The following is a 17,630-nucleotide window of genomic DNA, read 5'->3' on the forward strand; positions in this document are numbered from 1 at the left end:
AGGGTGGTAGTGGATCAGAGATATTAAAAGGTTGCAGGGCGAATCGAATAAAATTTCGTTGTACCTTTTCAATTATATTTGAATGAGAGGCATAAATTGGATTCCAAACGACGCCAACGAACTGTGACTGCTGTGCAAATAAATCACTACGCAAAAAAGATCCTCATCATCCTTCAAGCCTTACAATGCGGGGTGCGTCAAGGCATTCTTTACAACGCTGCTCCAAAGCGGTCGAGCTTGAGCTTTTGCTGCATTGTCACGAATCCCCCCCAAATCTTTTTGAGATCGCTTTCTACTGCACTTATCCATCGGTTCGTTGTACTGCCTTGTCCTACACGCCCATTAGCTGCCCTGTCATGGCTTATGCGCTGAGCTAAAACAAAAGGTCGAACTTGAAATGTCCTATACATACAAATTAGGACTGTCCCACTTTAAGCGTAAATGATATAGCGCAGCGAATAAAGATCCAGCGGCTTCGTTGGCTGGGTCATGTCGTCCGAATGGATACAAACACTCCGGTTCTGAAAGGATTCGACCAGCTCGACAAGGAAAGGACCAGCTGGTGGTAGCAGAGGAAGAGGAAGGCCTCCTCTGAATTGGAGATCAGGTAGAGAAGGATTAGAAACATCTGGCCCACTTTGTTTAACCCGGCCAAAATCGTGTAAGCGGTAATCGCGTCAATCAAGAAGAAGAAGAGGATATGGTGCCAAGTATACATACACTTGAGCTCACGTAATTAGGAACTGGACTGAGAGTGGGGGACTCGCTATAAACTCCGCAAAAACTGAAATAATTCGCTTTACAAGGAAACATAGTCCTCCTATAATCTTCTCGCTGGTTTTTAAGAGTGTGGAAATTCCTTTGAGAGAGAATTTCAAGTACTTAGGACCCGTGTTAGATAGGAAACTCTCATGCAAACTTAATATTGAGGAAATAGTAAAAAAGGTCAACGTTGCATTATATACTTGCAAAAAATCGGTCGGTATTAAATGGGGTTAACACCCCGCGTTACAGAATGGCTCTATATTTCTGTAAGCTTACTATATGAAATACTCGTATGGTGGTCATCTGCTCTAAAGGCGAGTTACGCTAAAATCATGAGTAAGGTCCACAGAACAGCTCCTTTGCCTGTACAAAATCTTGTGCGGCCGATTCCCGAAAAGCTGGCCAAAACTCAAAAAATTAAGTAATTGATTCAAAATTTCTTACTCGGGGGTTGTCGGGGTCGCTGATTACGAATTTGATCTTAAAATTTTGAAAATCCACCACCTTTCCACCCCTATTGGCCACCCCCTCACGTGAAATAGCGTATGTTCTAGAACATAATCAAGATGCATGTTAATTTATATGTTTTCGGGGTCCCTGATTACGAATTTGATCTTAAAATTTTGAAAATCCACCCCCTTTCCACCCCCTCACGTGAAATAGCGTATATTCTAGAACATAATCAAGATGCATGTTAATTTATATGTTTTCAGGGTCGCTGATTACGAATTTGATCTTAAAATTTTGAAAATCCACCCCCTTCCACTCCTATTGGCCACCCCCTCACGTGAAATAGCGTATATTCAAGAACATAATCAAGATGCATGTAAATTTATATGTTTTCGGGGTCGCTGATTAGCAAGTGGTAGCAGCTGAATCTTGTTTTATTCAGTAACCATTACATTTTTGAGTAACCTTTAATAGGTTTCAAAGCAGCATATGACGGCGTTGTATTACTATACAGTTTGAAAACTCAAATTTTATAAAAAAAATTGCAAAAAATGTATCTACGTATTGCTGCAGCTAAAAATTTTGTGTCGAGGTATTGATATGTACTAAAGATTTCTCGTATTTTACTAACCTTCCGAAGATGATTCCATTTGGTTTTGTTCAATTTACTCCATTACAAAATCTTTCAAATGTGTACAACTTTCACTATTCATCGACAGTAATACGATGCTCAAACGAAGGCCACGTTGCGACTGAAAATACAGAGGATACTTAGGGTACAGGACGTTGCTATGAACGGTTTTCACTACTCAAGGCATTACTGTAGCCAACCCAAAGACAAAAAAACTCTATCTAGAAACTTTTTTTTTCGACTTTTGGCCAGCTTTTTGGGAATCGGCCGCACTGTGCGACGCCTCGGCGCTTAGTAAGATGCTATAGAAAAACCGGTGGTTTGGTCACGCCTGTAATTTGCACCCTTTGAACAGTCACAAACAAGAAATAGATTCTTCTATTCCTAGACTCACCTTCGACAAGCTCTTCAAGACGAGAATACCGCCAAGAAGCGACATGGAGAAGGGGGAATTAAATTTTTATTCAGATGGTTCCAAGCTAGATGATAAGGTTAGCTATGGAGTATTTTCGAAGGGACTAGGACCGGAAGTATCCGTTCGACTATCAGACTACTGCAGCTTCTATCTGGCAGAAGTTGTAGCTATAAAAGAAGTGGCTACATATCTTATGCCGTAACAAAAATGACTATAAATATATCCTCGGATAGCAATGCGGCCATTAAATCAATAAATGTGGCTGTACTAAGATCGAAGGTTGCACAGGAATGCCGGGCAGCCCTAAATGATATTAGCGCGTATTCAAGTTCAGTTTTAGTTGGGTTCCGGGGCACAGAGATATTGGGGAAATTCCAAAGCCGCTGGAAAGGTACTGCTCTTCAACTGCTCAGTGATAAAAGTACCTACTATTGGAATACCTTTGGCCATGAGTAAACTAACAAACTCAAAAACAACATTATCCAAGAGGCCAATAGGTCATGAAGAGATGAAGATACATGTGTAACAGCTAGGCTACTATGGCCGCAAATAAACAAAAAAAGGACAAAGGAATTGCTTAGCCTCTCAAGAGATGATATCTCGAAGGTCGTGGCTTGTATAACCGGCCGTTGACTATTTTGCAGGCATTCCTCGAGACTAGGAATCCCATGAATATTGTAGAAGTTGTAGAGATGACAAAGAGGAAGAAACAGTTGAGCACTTCCTTTGCAATTGTACAGCTCTAGCTTAAGTCAGAGCAGATTGTCTAGGTAAATACTTTTTAAATTCTTTTACAGAGCTGTTACGCTTCATAAGAGCCTCAAAATGGTTTCATGAAGATAATTAGACAAGTGTTGCACACTGGTAGCACCTGTATGGTCTAAGTGAGTTGGTCGTACGGACCGACTACCACCATAACCTAACCTAACCTAACATAATTAAGTCACTTCATATTTTTAAGGGGGAACACCACTGTGTGTGAAAATTTTGTGATTTTCATGAATTTTTTTTTTATAGGTAAGTAGGGATGATTATTTGAGTATCGGAAAAATTATAAATGATTTGGCATATATTCAACTATACTGACACAAATTTTTATTTAAAAATATTATAAATTACAATTGTTATTAATATTAATGCAATGGCGTCATAAAAAACTGATGCACCCTGATGGCCACGATACAGCGATGAAAAATCGTCTGAAAGCAAAAAACCAAAAAAAATCTTAATCTATACATTAAAGGATGTCGTCGGTTTGAAAAATGAGTTTGGGGTTTTTGACTTTTTTTTGTTTTCGAAAGGCTTGAAAAAATATTAATTTTTGGAATTTTTAAAAACGGCTATGTACGACTGTAGCCAATACATGTACAAAAATTAAAAAACAAAATTAAAATAGGTTCATAAGTCTTCGAGAAATCGAAGCCACCGTGTTCAAAAAAGTCGTTTTGAGAAAAACGCGTTTAAAGTTTTCATTGGCCGTTGTAACTCACTACCTGCACTTTTTGTGTATAACTTCGTCAATTTTCAAGATTTTAAGTTACAATTTTTTTTACATATTGTTGAATATATCTACTTTCAGGAAAGGCAAAAAAAATCGATTTTTTTTGAAAAATTACAATGGTGTTCCCCCTTGAACCATTCGTAATATTTTTCAACTTACATTCTTTTCGCTATTTTTTTTTTTTTTGTGAAAACTTATTAAATTGCATATTAAAATCCGTATATACCGAAGTTTCAAACTTTGTAGAAAATTCACAAAAATTTTACAAATATTTGTCCATTCAGCAGACCTGGCCTGTTTCTTTGTTAATTGATCCGCTGGCAGATCTTTTCTTCATAACAGGCCTGATTCGAGAGGCGTACGTGCTTAGGAAGTCCCTCTTTGCTTATATTTGGAACCTGTTTTAGGCTGACTGGTCTGCCGGTTAAATGAGGAATGAGGTTTGTTTGGCCTAGACGGAGTTGACCCCACAACACGTGCCGTAAAACGATTGGTCCTCCTCCCCCCCCCCACTGTCTCCTGCAGAGCTCGTACTGGGACCAGCCCTATCGCTGAAGCTCCGTTTTCCTCCTATCACTGACGGTCTGACCGCAGCCACGCTCGAGGCTTAAACAGTGATCGGACCTCCGTCGGTTTTCTAGGAGGACCGACCTCCATTTGTTTTTTCTCTTTAGGAGTGGTCACAGAACCGCTCATTTTGATCCCACGAGTGTCGAACAAAAGAGGTCCACCTGCACAGAGGTTCGTGTACACAGGTAAGGCTAGATAGAATTGGAGTTCGCCAGGTATCCGGAGCAGTCCGCTCGCAACTGGTTTATTTTTAAATCTGGGTCCTCAGCCTGAGTGAACCTCGGCACGGATTGTATTATACCTAGTTCCGACTCAAAGCTTTTTCAAGAGGTTTGCTCCTCGGATTGGCAGAACGATAGGGAGGAAATGCACTCGCTCAATACTGGAATGTACGTAAACGAGTACACTAATGTCTGTTTAATGATTCGACTAAGCCCGCGCACCATGACAAAGTACCTCCCTTCGAGGAGGTAATATTAATATGAGTAATATGAACATAACTAAGAGGGTTCATAGGAGTATTATCTCCACATCTTTGGTTATGTGTGATTAGCAAAATATAAATAAACCTTAACGGAGGACGGTTCCATGTGCAGAAAGAAGTCCACGCAAGTGGGGAAAATTACTGATCGCCATTCACTTGAGAGTGGCCAGGACGATTCTTCAGCATATGGTTCAAGCAGCTCACAACGTCCGGGATTAGCCCACTTTGTGCTGGTTACAAAAAAAAGCTTTTTATCAAAATTTTGCACTTTTCAGATAAATCTTGAGAAAACTTCAGGGTATGCAGTTTTATAGTCAATTCAATTCTTGCGGAATAAAAAGTAACTTTGAAGTTTCTCAAAAATTTAGTTCATTTTTGACAATTTGCTTTGCATTTGGAGTGGGGCATTTTCTTCCGAGTAAAAGACTTTTGAAAATGGACTTTACCTGGAAGAAAAGTTGCAACATCGTGCAAAGAATTTTTTTTTAAATTTCCAGGCGCTTATTTTGAAAGATTTTCTTTTGTAAATAAATTTTGTGTATTCACAGCAGTTCAAAAGTTGGAAATGCTTCTTATCCCAATTTAACCAAAAAATGTTATCTAAATGGCTTAGGAACGCATCTCTTCAGGTGGCAAATCCTTTTTAATACTTCATTTATTAAGACTGCAAAACTCCAATTTAAAGCGTTTCATTTTACGAGTTTCTTTCAACAGAGCCACTGGTTGCTGGCACTCGCCAATAATGGCAGACTAACCAACACTAAATCAACGCAAATTGAAGTTTAATATGTTTGTATATATGTAAATATGTATGTATGTATGTACGTATGTATGTATGTATGTAGATATTTAGCTTTAAGCGTAGTTCCAAGAGTATGCCACAGCCAGACAGAACCAAAAATACAAACATAAATAAATACCAGTTGAATGCAACTCACATACAGAGACACATGGAAAATGAGTTTAAATACGAAACCGGCTAAAGACCGCAAATATTCCAACTGCCAAAATGCAAACAAAGTACCATCAAAAGCAAGCGGGTCAGAGTGGATAAGCACCGAGGAGCTGTGCTGTAGCTGCACATCTTTGTGGCTAGCAGTTATTGTGCAAGAGTCAACAGACGAACGAACTCAATTTCAGGGATAAGTTCTATTGCAATCACGCCACAGCCAACTGCTAGAAAAGCAGCAACAGATCATGCAGAAGTTTCACAGTAAGGCCAAAGAACTGCAGCTAAGACATGGGGCAATGTGCGCGCTTGAGGTGGCGGTGGGGTGGTGTTGCGTATTAGACGTTGCACATGCAAATGAAAGCGAGCACATCCGCAGCTGTTGTATTGCCTTTTACTTCCGACGGAAGTATTCGGCGGAAACGTAGCTGTGCGACCGGATTTCTTGCAGAGATTTTGTTGCACTCACTTACTGGCTTATTACTCATCGTATATTGCACAAGAAAGCGCTGCTTTGACTGTTGCTTAGCTACCGATACCGAACTGGGAGCTATGAGCATTTGACAATAATTGGGATATTTATGTTGAATCAGGCTATGGAGCACCGAAGTCGAACGGTAAAAGCTTCATGTTGCAACTAATTTTGTTTGAGAATTTCACGGTATGCAACTAAATTTGAGTTCAAGTATAAGTGTGCGTGCATTTAAGTAGTCAAAGAGCGTTTTTCTTTTTGTTTACTTGACTCGTAAAGCAGAGTATCTTCAATAACACGCATGGCTTAGCTGATTGTGTGTGTGAGTGACTTCCCGCCCAGACTTTTAGGTTGAAAATCTATATATACCTACATATGTATGTATGTAATCCTTTAACTCCCATTTGGAACATAGGGCGACCACCACTACTCTTCGCCAACGGACACTAGGAATCTTAGTTCGTTCCACGATAATGCAAGAGACTTCATTTCAGCTTCTGTTGAGCGCCCCCGGGGGGTAGGTGGTCTGCCTATTACTCTACCAGTTTGTTGAAATGGATTTCAGCGTAGCGCTTGCCGTGATTTTTCCTTAGCGTGTGGCGAATGGCAACGTCGACTCGGTCGATTTATTAACCTTTGTCGGCGCTTTGTGAACTTCGCAGTTACTTTCCAGGTGGTGCAACCATGTAATAGAACGAATGTGACATTCGAGTTGAAGATGCGCAACTTGGTGTGAAAGCTTCTACTCTTCTTTTGCTACAATGGAGCGAAGATGCCGAAAGATGATTTAGCTTTGATAATTTTATATTTGAGATCCACCTCAGAACCGCCATCTGCCAGCCAAGGTAGCAGAATTTGTCAACGGTTTCGAACTGCTGTGCACTCACTCTCAGTGGTCGATATGGTGTCATTTTTATTTTTCTGTCGTTGACTTTGAAGCCGGTTGATTTCAGCTTCTCCTGGCTTGTGTCAGCAATTTGAGGTCACACAGCTTGTATGCGAGCAAACAGATGCCATCAGCGTATGCCAGGTATCTGACGAATGTTTTGTTTTTCTGCCATTGGATTCCCCTCTGTTGATTGCTTTTGGTGCTAAGGACAGCACCAAAGGCGTGTTCGATAACAAGAAGAAATAGAATTTGTGACAGGATGCAGCCTTGTCGTACACCTCTTAACACGTGAAAAAGGTCCGACAGTTTTGCTTTTTGAAGGACGTAGCAACTTAGGTCACTGAAAATCTCCCTTATAAGTGCAAAAAGTTTTTTAGGTATACCTCTTCTCTTCAGCGCAGACCGCTTGACTCTGTCAAAGGCTTTTTCAAAGTCGATAAACAGCAGATGTAGGTTAGACTTAAATTCACCAGATTGTGCGATGAGAATTCTGAGGGTGTTTATTTGGCCGGCACAAGAGGAGCCACTGCGAAAAACGGCTTGGCAGGAGCTAATAGTTGCTGCCAGGTGGTGTTTTAGCCGGTTGAGATTTATACGCGCAATAAGTTAAGCTACTGCAGGGATCATTAAAATACCCCTCCGAATGTTGCAGTTTTAAAGGTCGGCTTGTTTTGCTAGCTTTACCATAATTCCCTCTTTCTATTCTCGCGAATTGTTCCCAGACAGCTGTTATAATAGGAGATAGAATTTGCATGGAGAGGGCGGTGTCATTTTTGTAGAGCTCAGCAGGTATACCATCTACCCCGGCAGCCTTGCCATTTCGTAATTGTTTTATTGCAGCAGATATTTCAGCCAGATTTGGTGGGGAGGTTTTTATTCTCGAATTTATTTCAAGCTGCGGACTGATCGGCAGAGAAATCAAGTACGTTGCTGAGTACTGCCGAGAAATGCTCTCTCCCCCAACGAAGTTGATCTTCCTCACTAATTAGCATTCTACCATTCAGATCTTCTGTAGGCTGCTCAACAGTAAGGCTTCTGTCAACAAACTTTTTGCTAATATTAAATAGCGACAGGGAGCCACCCGTACTGGCTACACGTTCAGGTATGGCGACTCTTGCCTCCGCGAACGGCACGTTGAACAGTCTTTTGCATAGTGCAGTACTGCTCTTCCAGCTGTCTAACTTGTGGATCCTTACGATTTGCTTTACTCGTGATTTGTTCTTTAACCGACTGTCGTTCGCTTATTTTGTTCCACGTTTTGTCACTCATCCATGCCTTTCTGCGTAAAGGGATAAGGATGTTATCAGCGCAGGTTTTCATAATGGATTTGGTTGTGTTCCATTTCGCCGCAGTCGAGTTGCTAGCATCGCATGCGCGTCGCGGTTTTGTACCTTCACTGCAGGATTCTTCAGGCGCCCAATGTTGTATTTCAAGGGCCGAGCTTTTGTTGTGAGTTTCTTAACGCGGGCACTGTGAAGTCATATTTTTGCGATAACGAGGTGGTGATTGCGCACCACTCCCATATAAGCTCGAAGTTTGTTACGCTCATAAGCAAGCATTTTTTATACAAGCGGCTAACTGCGATATGGTCGATTTGGTGGCAACCATATTACATTGTGGCTGTCCCTTTACTCGAAGAGGGTGCCTCCAACGATCAATACTCCTTGCGTTGCAGAAACCAACAAATCGTTCACCATTATCGTTGCGAGTGCCCAGGGACTAGACTTACCCATAACGTGCTCCCACTTTTGCGTTAAGGTCTCCCATTACAAGAAGAATAAAGGCAAGAGGAATAGTGCCGTAAACCGAATTCAGTTGAGTATAGAGGTCGTATTTTTGTTCATCAGTCGTACCACCCACTGGAGCATAGCATTGAATAATGGAGATGTTCCTCAGAATTGATTAAAAACGCGTGCACATCAACCTGCCCGACACAGGATTCCATGATATTAAGCAGCGTTTCGCATCCTGGGTTAAAAGAATGCAGGCTTCCGACTCATACTTACTGCCTTGAGGTTTACCAGAATACAAAAACCGGTGTGCCATTTGGGGAGTAGAATGGAAAGTAGTGATCCAGGCTACCTTATTTTACGTCTTTTGCACACATGAAATATCGTACATTTTTGACATGAACATTTCTCGTAAAAAAATTAAATGTCAATAGTTCTTCAATAAATGAAGGGGCCTACAGTTGTATGCAGCCTCCGAATGGCAAACATTTTTATGAGGAGCTTTTTCATAGCAGATATACACTCAGAGCTTCGACATCGCCTGTCGAGGGGTGGACGCTATTAGAAAAAAAAAAGTTTACCATTTGGTGTTTCATTCCGGCGGCGCCTGCCTCTTTAATACCGGGTATAATTCAAACAATCGAGAAAGATTAGGTAGGCATTTATTTTGCGATCAGGAGACCCTCTATATGTCTTACCGGTTTTTAGTCGTTTTTTTTCTTTAATATGCTTCGGGGTAGAAAATCTATCAATATCTCCCACCTTGCAATTGAGTTCAATGCAGAATGATAATATGGGTATCATTTTATATGAAAAAATATGAGAAAACTCTCTGAAATGAAAAAAACCTTGATTTGGTGGACAAGGACGAATAGGTAGTGAGAATGTCCTTTTCAGGTTCCTTTGTACAATAAACACTTCTGGTCGCATAACTATGCCACCTCACCTTTTTAAAAAATATCTGCTTTGCTTTGCGTTGTAAATTTTTTCGTTAATTTTTATAAAAATATGTGTAATAAAAAGTCTTATAAATTTAAAAAATCCAAAAAAATTTAAAAGAAAATTATGGAAAAATTCAATAAAATTGAATCAAAATATCCAACCCTTTAATGAGAATTTTTACAACATTCCTAGATATGCAGTTTTATGACCAATTGAATTTTTTTGAGAAGTTAAGTTAAGTTTACAATCGCTCAAAAATCGCATTGATTTTTGAGAACTTTTCTCTTTGCTTAAGATGTTGAGCATATTCTTCCATATAGGAGACGTCCGGACAAGTTCTCCAAGCACACGTTCTGTAAGTTCTCAAACAAAGCGATTTTTTTTTATTATGGATATTTTCATCATAGGATCATCTGCTATTTGGTGTCCGTCTATTGCAGTTCCTTAAAGTTCTTTTAAATTTATTTTTAGAATTTACTAATAAATCTGTGTACGGGGTCAGGCACTCGAAGTGTAACATAATTCAGACCGCACGCGCAGCTAATGCCCGGGCATCGCACCAGTACTCGCTACAATGTTACTGGTAGCATCGCGAAACGTAATAGAGGTGGTCATCAAAGACTGCAACGCCACGTGAAACGGTTCAAATAGTGAAGAAGCGACTTGAGCGAAATCCCCGATGAAGTGCCAATCAAATGGCAAAAGAACTGGAAATATCTGACCGTAGCATGCGCCGCATACTGAAAAATCATCTCAAAAATAAACCTTAAAAGATCTAAAGGCGCATGCTCTCACACCGAAGCAGCAACAAGTCATACTTGAGAGAGCGACGGAGTTGCTTCGCTGGGCCGAAAGCGGTCAATTTCCAAACATTGTATTTTATGACGAGACAATTCTTTAAATAAAAACAATTCGTAAACTCCCAAAACGGTAGGGTTTACTTGACCGCTCATTTCTATGAGAACTTGAGTCATCGATTAGCCACCAGGAGGCAGCACCCCCCACAGGGAATCGTTTGGGCCGCTCTAACCGCAGATGGGCGCACTCCAATCGTTTTCATCGAGCATGGCGTCAAAGTAAATCCGAAATATCATCGGGAGAGTATTCTAGAGGTTGCTTCGAAGCCGTGGGCAGACGAACATTTCGGTGGCAGACCATGGACGTTTCCACAGGACTCGGCACCGTCTCACAAAGCTCGAGTGAACCAAGAATGGCAAAAAAACAATGTTCCGAACATCATAACGTTCACACAATGGCTCTCAAATTCAGCAGACGCGAATCCGAAGGAATATTCTCATTGGGTCATTGTAGAGGACAAGGTCCGGACTAAAATATTCACCAGTCTCGAGACGCTGAAAAAAGCCATTGTCCGCGCGTGGGCCAAAATACCTGCAAGCCACATTCGGGCAACTTGCAGTTCGTTTCTGGACCGTCACAAGGCCAAAGTAAATTGATTCTTAAGTGTGTTCTTTTCACACATTCTTTACTTTGAATTAAATAAAATTAATTTTCCAAATTAAATTTATGACCTATTTAATTGGTTACATTTCGATTGCCGGACCCTGTAGTTTGTACGACGTGCCCGAGAGATCAGGTGTTCTGTAAATGAGTATAAATATACTCAAAATTCGGATACCGAAACAATTTACAGAAATCAGTAAAAATTATTTAATGCACAGTCACATTATTAGCCATGCAGTTTAAATTTGAGCTAAAGCTTCACTTTCAGTAAAATATTCCGAGCCTATGCTGCCTCTATTTAGTATGCATGAAATTATTGCATACATACCTGAATTACTTTGAGAGCACATAGTTCTTTTCACGTTCAAATCACATTGCTATCATTTCAGTCACTTCTTGCTTTTCAAACGAGTCAAATAGTTCCAGATTCATGCGCTATTATTTATTATTATAAATTAAAGTATTAAATTTCCCACTGTTACAATGCGACAGTGCCGAATTTATAAGCAATTTCACTAAAACTAATAGCACTATGTATTTTGCAGACATCAAGAGCATTTTTCCCATTTCCAAGACACCACTCTGCACTTGCAAGGACATTCGCAGCTTGAACGACGTGGCGTATACGCAACCATCCCACCAAATTATTATTTTCCTTCAACGATTTTTAACGCTGCATTAGCGAGGTACTTTCAATTCTAAGGCACCCCACAGTGACAGCTGTTTCTTGTGTTGAGCTAATGTTGCATGCTGCAGCTGCATGCTCTTACACATGCACATATTTATGTGTGAGTGTGCAGGGATGTGTGATCTTATATGATTTGCACATAACTGAGCAGCAAGCCACACTCCTTTTCATGATGGCAATGATGACGCTGATTATGGCGCCGATAATTTTGATAATTTTTCTATACCAACACAAAATACACACACATACACATACACGCCCAGCTAAACACATAGTGCACCCTAGAGCTGGAGTGCAGTAGACAAAGTTGTGCGTGCGCTGCTTGTACTTGCATGTGTTGTGCCGCTCGTCCGTCTGCAAATTACATGACAGCAACATTTTGTTACATCATTCGCATCGTCAACCGTTAATGGCATTGTTGATGCTGCCATTGTCACCTCCACAACTTCCTTGCTTCGCTGCCGCCGGGTTTCTCTGCTGCTTAACTTGCTTTCCACTCGCTGTTTGGCAATTTCATGGGAACGTGAGTTTGTAGTTATAAATGTGTATGTATGGCTGTGTGTTTGTATGTATAAATGTATACAGCCAACCCCCCGAATGCCGCCAAGCGCATTGAATTGCTCAAAATGTTGTTGACAATGTTGCAAAGTCGGAGTTACGTGCAAAAACAAAAATATATAAAAAAGCGTATAATGAGTCAATGAATGTAGAAAAGAAGAAACGTACCAATGATGAGCAAAGTATTTGTGAGAAAGTTAAATAAAAATATTTTGGTCAACGGAAGTAAACAATGCCAAATTGCGCTGCAAGAATGTCAATGTTGTGGTTAGTGCCACTAAGGACTGAATTATACAAAGTTGCTTGCAGTAAAAACCTACCTTTACCGCTGCTCGTAACAAAACGCAGCAAACATTAAATTGAGCTACATAATTTTTCTGCCTCTTCTTCTTCTTCAACGCTAATCAAATTTTCATAGGTACAATTCCTCCATTTAATGACCGCAAAAGTGTAGTAAAGGGCCCAAAAGAAGTGAGGGAGCTTCGCCGTTACCTAAAATAAATGCATTCATGTTGACTTTGTGGCAGTTAGGTTTTATTATTTCTGTCTCCGTTTTATTATCATTTAAATGTATTTGAGGTATAAAATTGTCTGCTTGCCGGTTCACATTTTAATAGCAGACTAGCATTTGAATAAAGTATTTATTTTTAGCTCAAGCTGCTTTAATAAAACGAATGAGGAAATGATCGTGAAACAATAAATTTTATTTCGTTTGGGAAAAGTATTTCCACAGAAAAGTAATTAAAAATGTACCCGTTGACTGCAACTCAACTCTGTTACTAACAGGGAGTCTATGACCGAACTGGATCACCCGGTGCTGATGTCAGCTTATCAACCGCCACTTTTTGCGGTCAAATGAAGTAAAAAGCAAAGAAACTGAGATAGCAGCAATTTGACGCGTCTTGAAAAACACAGTCTTTGCAGTCATTTTTGCAACCAACTGCACTTAAGTTTATTTTTATTGCAAACTTTGTATCAAAATCGCTCTTTAAATCACTACAAAAGCGTATAAAAAACCACCGCCAGATATGGTAAGCAAAGCAACTTATATACACATTTCAAGATCTGACGTCATCATATTTTTTTAGCAAGCGGTCTTTAATATGGGTGGTCTATTACAGCTGGTTTGTGCTTGCGGTTAGAGGTGGAAAAATATCGATGACACTATCGATATATCCATGGTATGCTTAACCAAAGAATACTATCGAAGGTTAACAACTATCGATACTATCAGCCGTCAACAAAACGTTGAATGTTATTGCATCGGTTTTTTTTTAATCTTAATGTACGCGTAAGAGGAAGAGATACAGCTCTTTCTGGTAGTCAAAGAACTCCAACCATTCAGTATAGTGAATGATGAAGATTTCACTCGCTTAATTCATGTTTTGGATTCCCGATATTGCCTTCCATCTAAAACAACCCTTAAAAGCATTTTAATTACAAATCGATAAAAGAAATCTAAATTAGAATTTAAAAAAATTAACTTAAAGCAGTGCAATACGTTGCAGTTAGTTACGATTTATGGCGCTCGAAGGCTGTGGAATCCTATTTGACTGCTACTTGTCATTTTATTTTCAGCGATTTTAATTTAAAATGCAAAGTCTCAGCAATCACAGCCCTGCTTGGCCAAAACAAAACCTCTCTCTCTCTCTCTCTCTGTCTCATAGCTTCACAGTCTGTGGGGGAACATAGCTTCATAAACAATCCTCCTCCAATTCAGTATTTGGCATGCCTCATTTCTCCAATTACGAACGTTCATCGCTTTTAAGTCTGCTTCTACGTCATCAAGCCATCTCTTTCTTGGTCGGCTTCTCTTTCTTCCTTCAATTGGACGCAAAGTAAACACTCTTTTTTGGGTTATTTGGTTGGGCATTCTTATGATATGGCCAATCCATCTAATCCGCTGCGCTTTAATAAAACGTATTACGATTTCACCACCAATACGGTTTTCAATTTCGTTGTTATAACGGAAGCGATACGTGCCCTTTCCAAGCCAAATAGGACCGTAGGCCACCAAAAAAACAGTATTTGGAGCAGCTAAACTGAAATTACAATTCTGATCCATTAAAGTTTTGGAAGCTAACTTAATGAAGACAAATTTAATGAACAGATTATTAAATATCTTCTCGCTTAAAGATTCATAAAGATTTGCTGCTCGAACCATTGCCATACAATTATTATCCCAAGAAAATACCTTTGCGTTACAGCTTCATCTATCGAAGCAGTGAGAATATTCTGCGAAATCTGATTAATTATCAATGATAGGTTAAGTCATTGATAGCCGCACCAAACTTAAGGCAACAACTGTCGAAAAGCTGATTTTGTTACACAAAACTACTCTCTTGTAGAAAAATATGAATGTACTTCTCAAAAACATGTAAAAACTGAGTTTAATGCATTAAAAGCTGTAATACGTTGATATAAAGTTGGTCGGTAGTAGCGGTATATCGATGGAGGGAGCGAATACTATTGGCAAATATCGATAGTCAATAGTCAATACTATCGGTAGTTTCCGACCTCTACTTGCGATCTAATAAACCGTATCAAATACTTACTCAAAGCTTTCTGCACGCGAGAGCTGAATGTTTTAAGCTTTCACTCTTTACCAACCTTTCGGTTGCTCAGTGCTCTTGTTGCGGTCGGTGTTGGTAGATGGCTGCTGGAAAACATTTTATTTATTTTTAAGTGCTGTGGTCTTTGAGACCAACGTTGGTAAAGGTGTAACCGTTTGAGAATTTATAACCTCAGGTAAAATTATGATTTTATATTTTAAACAAGCTGAGAAGGAAAATTATTTATATTTCAGATGTATCTACTGTTATTATAAAGGGTATTTCAAAGATGTTGTTTTAAAATGAAAAGGTTTCACTTATTCAAAGTATGGCTCCTTACAGATATATGCAAAAAATTGCATAATTTAAATGTCCACCATGAGCCCGTCTACACGTAAAATCCGCCAAACAGTCGATTCATGAATAGCCTAATTGCTGAGAACGTCGATATATCGATGTTAAAGGTTGTTCAGCAACACTTCACGCTACAGCAGCCATATTCTCAATAGAAGGTTTAGTAGTCTGGCATTTTCTATCCTCGATTGAACCAGTTTCTTAAAATTTACTCACCAATCTTCGAGCAAAAAAATCTTGAAATGTACAATATGTTTTTATTAAAGATCTGCCATTTTTATACAAAATTTCAATAGTTTTAACGCGTTGTTTGATCGTATGAAATTTTACATCTGTCAACTGGACAAATGTCAAAGATACAATAAAAAAAATATCGTACAGGAATTATTCACCACTAACCTTTAGGCACCACTTCAAAATACCTTTTTTTATAAGTGGAAAGAAGACTTCACTTATGTATTTAAAACTTAATTACTTTACTCAAGACTTTTTGTTAATGTTATTTATATATTTATTATTTCAGGATTTTTTAAATTTTATTTACTACACATTTGTCACTTTAGTTTTTACTACTGAATGCCATACACACAATCCAAACATATGTGGGTAGCGTAACAAAATTAACATTTTCTGCACTTCGTTCTGAGAGACCGATGTTAGTAACAGGAGCATGAACATCATGTTAATTCATAAGAGTATTTGTTTTGCTGGTAGCAGAGTATTGCAGTGCACTTCATTCCCCTTCCACACAGTTGTAGTGCAATGGCAGAACAATCCATTTTTTAAGCAGCAGCTCTCTAATAAATACGCCTACTAATTCTATATCTTGCCATCGACGCTAGTAGTGTGTGCGTCACTTCAAGATTGATATGCAATGATTGAGAATGAAAAGGCCTCATAGAATATGCGGATAAGATTAATTTATTATAAAATTTAACCCTACTGTGAACGTACGTCTGACCTGGCATGTAGGACATGGTAGTAAATATCATATTAGCTTGCCCATTTTGTAGCACTGTGGATAGAATACGGAGGCATATGCGAATCGCTTTACTGCCCTCTATACTTTTCACAGAACCGGCTGATTTACTGACGTAATAATATATTATTTGGATGAAATTTTTTGTGGCATTGCTCTTCATTTGTATTGTTATTTACGAAGAAATTTTCCCAACAACGCTGCTCTCTTTTTTGTTTATTTATTACTGCGTCATAGCCAGAACTGCTTTCACGAGTATCGCAGTCTTGAAACCTAATATATCATTCTTGATTTTGTGAGTATGTTTTGTTTTTCATGAATAGATCGAATAGTGTAAGGCAGGGTTGATAGATCACAAATTTGGCCATTGGACTACCACAACATGGGCGTCTGGCAGCGGAGTTGTGCCCGCTCATTTCGTACGAATTCTTATGATCTTCCAATCAGCTGTTGTTCAGACGATAAAGAGCTAACAGCGCACTGTGGTTGCATTGATTTTTTCTTATATCACCAATACAATCTCAGTTTGTCGTAAGCAAATCACTGTCACATTCCCTGATGTAAATCAACGAAACAGCGGATTCGTTTAAAGACCCTGAGAGACTAAAGGTCTCATGTCGACCACACCTTTTGAATTCTCTCCACCATGGTGTAAGGTCAATAAATGTATACATATGTATAAGTATGTATGCATGTAAATGAGAACATTGCTCTCCCCATGGAGAAGTGAAGTAGTGAAAAAAATAGTGAGGGGAACTTTAGCTGCCATCAAGAATGATAGAAACAAGATTGCGCCCATCAGAGCGTACGTGTCGTCACGTTTGCTGAGTTGTGCAGTATTGCCAACCATTTGCTCTTCGCAATAAATTTAGTGCTTTTTTATACCGAAAATGCGAAAATTTTGAAGTTTCGTGTTTGTTTCTTTTTGCGTTTAAGTTAAAGCTACCGAAACTGTAAGTTAAAAAAAACTGTATTATTAAAGAAAGAATGTTATAAAAGGTCACTCTGAGAAGGTTTTAGTGCTAATGAAAATTAGTTGATTCTTATAAAATTTAGTATTTTGAAAAAATGGTGGGGAAAATCTTAAATATGCACATTTTATAGTGTCTAATATTGTTGCACAGCCGCTGATAAGATTGAACAATGTGTGAATGTGGATTTTAATAGTGCTGATGGAGTTGCGCCAGGAGAAGTGCCTTGAACGGATGGTGCCACTGGATGGATGGCGGAGGCAGTGTAC

The 17,630-nt window shown here is 39.2% G+C and overlaps 1 protein-coding gene across 4 annotated transcripts in view; it reads left to right on the top strand.

The window, feature by feature from the left end:
* The window catches only part of LOC128865292 (uncharacterized), a 44,691-nt gene that overhangs the window by 1,258 nt on the left and 25,803 nt on the right, over positions 1 to 17,630 (top strand). For 2 of the 4 annotated variants that reach the window (XM_054105463.1, XM_054105464.1), the window contains exon 1: positions 15,143 to 15,253. The exons of the other annotated variants lie outside the window; for them this stretch is intronic. The gene's annotated coding sequence lies outside the window, so the exon portion shown is untranslated. Of the gene's footprint in view, positions 1 to 15,142; positions 15,254 to 17,630 lie in introns of those variants that run through there. 4 annotated transcript variants of the gene reach the window in all.

The sequence above is a fragment of the Anastrepha ludens genome, chromosome 5, assembly GCF_028408465.1.
Source record: "Anastrepha ludens isolate Willacy chromosome 5, idAnaLude1.1, whole genome shotgun sequence".
NCBI classification, from domain to species: Eukaryota; Metazoa; Arthropoda; class Insecta; order Diptera; family Tephritidae; genus Anastrepha; species Anastrepha ludens.